At 37.8% G+C, this 4,939-nt stretch overlaps 1 protein-coding gene across 1 annotated transcript in view; it reads right to left on the bottom strand.

The window, feature by feature from the left end:
- The window catches only part of LOC111158330 (heparan sulfate-glucosamine 3-sulfotransferase 5), a 161,586-nt gene extending 156,971 nt beyond the window's left edge, over positions 1 to 4,615 (bottom strand). The window contains exon 1 of the mRNA XM_022520307.1: positions 4,535 to 4,615. The gene's annotated coding sequence lies outside the window, so the exon portion shown is untranslated. The remainder of the gene's footprint in view (positions 1 to 4,534) is intronic.
- Between the last annotated feature and the right edge of the window lie 324 nt (positions 4,616 to 4,939).

Here is a 4,939-nt window from a genome sequence, read left to right as displayed (position 1 = left end):
TTATTGATTGACTAGACTTGTCCTTTTGCATGAAAATTGATACATGTTCTAAAATTATAGTACAAGCCTTTTGTATTTTTTTTTAAATTGATTCTTCTGTTAAGAGTATGAGATGGCCAATGGATGTCATTGTCTTTCTATATTGCTGTGGTATAATTTTTAAAAACACATGGAATAAAGATGTTTGTTAGAGTGCTAAAAAAAGAATATGACAGTGCCCATTTATGCATATTTTATGTAGGTTTTCCTCTCAATCTTGCATGAAAATGCAAGAAGGTTTATTTACCTACCTCTAGCTCAAAGATTAGAACCCCCTATAACAGCAATGAAAATTAAACAAGTAAAAGCCACATATAAGACATCCATGATTATCCCAAGATGATCAACCTCCTGTGATGTTCTCAATAAGAGTGACTAAAGAGTTTGGAAACTCCTAATCCTCCACTAAGGAGATCTGGAAATAATGACATTATAAGGAGACAGAACTGTAATATGATCAGAAAAGCTAAAATTGAATTATAATAGAGAGGGGGATGGCTAGATGACAGTAGTTAAAATGTATTCTTTTTGAGAAGATTCATCTCCCATAAAACAATTCTTACACAGCACGCTAGAGTTTTGTGGAATATGGTTTGGGCATCACTAGCTTTGAGAGTAAAGGAGAGAAAATCCAGGAATCAGAAGTTGCCAGTGTTGATCAAGGTTTTTGGTGCTATTATAAATGGAATTGATCCCTTAAATTTCTCTTTCTACAGTCACACTGTTAGTTACAGGAAAGCAACTGATTTTTGTGCATTGATTTTGTATCCTGCCGCATTACTGAATTGCAATATGAGTTCCGGTAGTTTGGGGGTGGAGTCTCTTGGGTTTTCCACATAAAGTATCATGTCATCCATGAAGAGAGAGAATTTGACTTCTTCTTTGCCAGTTTGAATACCTTTTATTTCTTGTTGTCTGATTGCTGTTGCTAGGACTTCTAGTACTATGTTGAACAACAGGGCGAGAGTGGGCATCCTTGTCATTTCCTGATCTTAAGGGAAAGGCTCTCAGCTTTTCCTCAATGAGAATTCTATTTGCTGTGGGCCTTTCATAGATGGTCTTTATGAAATTGAGGAATAGTCCCTCTATCCCTATACTCTGAAGAGTTTTAATCAGGAAAGGATGTTATATTTTGTCAAATGCTCTTTCTGGATCAACTGGGAGGACCATGTGTTTCTTGTCTCTTCTCTTATTTATGTGTTCTATCACATTGATTGATTTGTGAATGTTGAACTACCCTTGGATGTCAGGGATACATCCCACCTGGTCGTGATGGATAATCCTTTTGATATACTGTTTGATCCTATTAGGTAGGGTCTTGTTGAGAATTTTGGCATCCATATTCATCAGGGATATTTGTCTGTAATTCTCTTCCTTGATGGGTTCTTTGCGTGGTTTTGGATCAAGGCAATGCTGGTCTCATAGAATGAGTTTGGAAGTTTTCCTTCTGTTTCTATTTTTTGAAATGGCTTCAGGAGAATAGGTATTACTTCTTCTTTGACTGTTTGGTAGAATTCCCCAGGGAATCCATCAGGTCCTGGACTCCAGTTTTGGGGAAGCTTTTTGATCACTACTTCAATCTCATTACTAGTTATTGGTCCATTCAGGTTGTTAATTTCTTCCTGTTTCAGTCTTGTTAGTTTATAGGTTTCCAGGAAGGCATCCATTTCTTCCAGGTTGCTTAATTTATTGGCATATAGTTGTTGATAATAATTTCTAATAATTGTTTCTATTTTCATAGTGTTAGTCATGATCTCTCCCTTTTCATTCATAATTTTATTAATTTGGGTCCTTTTTCTTTTCTTTTGGATAAGTCTGGCCAGTGGTTTATCGATCTTATTGATTCTTTCAAAGAACCAGCTTCTAGTTTGTTGATCTGTTCTACTGTATTTCTAGTTTCTAATTCATTGATCTTTGCTCTAATCTTAATTATTTCTCTTCTTATGCCTGGCTTGGGCTTTATTTGCTTTATTGTTCTTTCTCCAGTTCTTTAAGATGTAAAGTTAATTTGTATATTCAGGACTTTTCTATTTTTTTGAGTGAGGGTTGGATGGCTATGTATTTCCCCCTTAGGACCACCTTTGCAGTATCCAGTAGATTTTGGATTGATGTGTTTTCATTCTCATTGCTTTCCATGAATTGTTAAAGTTCTTTCATTTCCCGGTTGACCCAAACATTCTTAAGCAGGATGGTCTTCACTTCCAAATGTTTGAATTTCTTCCAAATTTTTTCTTGTGATTGACTTCCAGTTTCAAAGCATTATGGTCTGAGAATATACAGGGAATAATCTCAATCTTTTGATATCAGTTGGACCTAATTTCTGACCCAGTATGTGGTCTATTCTGGAGAAAGTTCCATGTTTGTTGTTTTAGGGTGGAATATTCTGTATGTATCTATGAGGTCCAGCTGGTTCAGTATGTCATTCAAAGCTCTTGTTTCTTTGTTGATTTTCTGCTCAGATGATCTAAGATACTTTGGAATAAACCTAACCAAAGACATAAAGGGTCTATACTCTAGAAACTACAGAACACTTATGAAGGAAATTGAAGAAGACACAAAAAGATAGAAAAACATCCCATGTTCATGGATTGGAAAATAAACATTGTTAAAATGTCTATGCTGCCCAGAGCAATCTATACTTTCAACATTATCACAATCAAAATACAAATGACATTTTTCAAAGTGCTAGAACAAACAATCCTAAAATTTCTATGGAACGAGAAAAGACCACTAATCCCCAAGGAAATGTTGAAAAGAGAAACAAAGCTGGAGGCATCAAATTGCCTGATTTCAAGCTATATTACAAATCTGTGATCACTAAGAAACATTGTACTGGCATAAAAACAGACACATAGATCAATGGAACAGAAAAGAGAGCCCAGATAGGTACCCTCAACTCTATGGTCAAATAATCTTTGACAAATCAGGTAAAAAATATCCAATGGAAAAAAGACAGGCTCCTCAATCATTGGTGCTGGGAAAATTGGAAAGCTACATATAGAAGAATGAAATTGACCATTCTCTTACAATATACACAAAGATAAACTCTAAATGGATTAGTGAGACAAGAATCCATCAAAAACTGAGAGGATAATATATGCAGCAACCTTTTCGACATTGGCCACAGCAACTTCTTTCAAAACACATCTCCAAAGGCAAGGGAAACAAAAGCAAAAATGAACTTTTGGGACTTCATCAAGACAAAATCTTCTGCACAGCAAAGGAAACAGTCAACAAAACAAAGAGACAACCCATGGAATGGGAGAAGATACTTGCAAATGACACGACAGATAAAAGGCTGGTATCCAAGATCTGTAAAGAACTTCTCAAACTCAACACCTGAAAAACAATCAAGTCAAAAAATGGGCAGAACACATTAACAGGCACTTCTCCAAAGCAGGCAAATGGCTGGGGCACCTGGTTGGCTCAGTTGGTTAAGCGGCAGCCTTTGGCTCAGGTCATGATCCCAGGTCCTGGGATCGAGGCCGACATCAGGCTCCCTGCTCAGTGGACAGCCTGCTTCTCCCTCTCCTTCTGTCTGCCACTCTGCCTACTTGTCCTCTCTATCTCTGTGTCAAATAAATAAATAAAATCTTCAAAAAAAAAAAAAAAAGAAGAAGACAAATGGCTAACAGACACATGAAAAATTGTTCAACATCATTAGCCATAAGGGAAATTCAAATCAAAACCACATTTGAGATACCACCTTATACCAGTTAAATGGCAAAAACTGACAAGACAAGAAACAACAAATGTTAGAGAGGTTGTAGAGAAAGGGGAACCCTCTCACACTGTTGGTGGGAGTGCAAGTTGGTACAGTCACTTTGGAAAACAGTGTGGAGGTTCCTCAAAAAGTTAAAAATAGAATTACCCTATGACCCAGCAATTGCACTACCCCAAAGATACAGATGTAGTAAAAAGAAGGACCTATGTACTCGAATATTCATGTCCACAATGAATGAAGCCACAATGTCCACAATAGCCAAACTGTGGAAGGAGCTGTGATGCCCTTCAAAAGACAAATGGATAAAGAAGATGTCATCCGTATATACAATGGAATATTATTCAGCCATCAGGATGAATACCCAACATTTGCACCAACATGGATGGAACTGGAAGAGATTATGCTGAGTGAAATAAGTCAAACACAGAAGGACAACATATGGTTTCACTTATTTGTGGAACATAAGGAATAGCATGAAGGACATTAGGAGAAGGAAGGGGAAAATGAAGGGGGGTGATCAGAGGGGGAGGTGAACCATGAGAGACGAATTCCAGAAATCAAACTGAGGGTTTTAGAGGTGAGGGTGTCGGGAGATGGGTGAGCCCGGGGATAGGTATTAAGGAGGGCACGTATTGCCTGGAGCACTGGGTGTCATACGCGAACAATGAATCATGGAACACTGCATCAAAAACTAATGATGTACTGTATGGTGACAAACAAAATAAAAAAATTATTAAAAACAAAATTTGCCAGTGTTGATCAAGATCTCACATCCTGATCTCCTTGCAGCTGGAGAAGTCATTTACTTAGAAGATTCCTCAGACTTCCATTTGATCTGAATTGCATCTCTCTCACAACCATCCATGTTTACTGGTGAGCTCTCCCTATGACTGCCAGGTCAGAAAGAGGCACTGTAGAAAAAAAGCACGAAGGACACCAATATTTTGGACACAGTAGTGGAGTGGTTCAGGTAGTTCATTCCCTTGGAAGTCTGACTAGAATGATGTCATCTCCTTGAGTTTAACTCTCAGGCTGATAATGAGGAAATTCAGATTGTGAGTGGTGGTAAAATCCACAAGTGCATTCCGGGGTTCATGATAGGCTGCCGTCTGTCCCGCTCCTTCTAATACACCCATCTTCTTTAACTGCGCCTATGTCATGGGCATTTTTTCAGGT

The sequence above is a fragment of the Enhydra lutris genome, unplaced genomic scaffold, assembly GCF_002288905.1.
Source record: "Enhydra lutris kenyoni isolate GAN:26980312 unplaced genomic scaffold, ASM228890v2 scaffoldscaffold58, whole genome shotgun sequence".
NCBI classification, from domain to species: Eukaryota; Metazoa; Chordata; class Mammalia; order Carnivora; family Mustelidae; genus Enhydra; species Enhydra lutris.
This window is presented reverse-complemented; position numbering and strand designations above follow the sequence as displayed.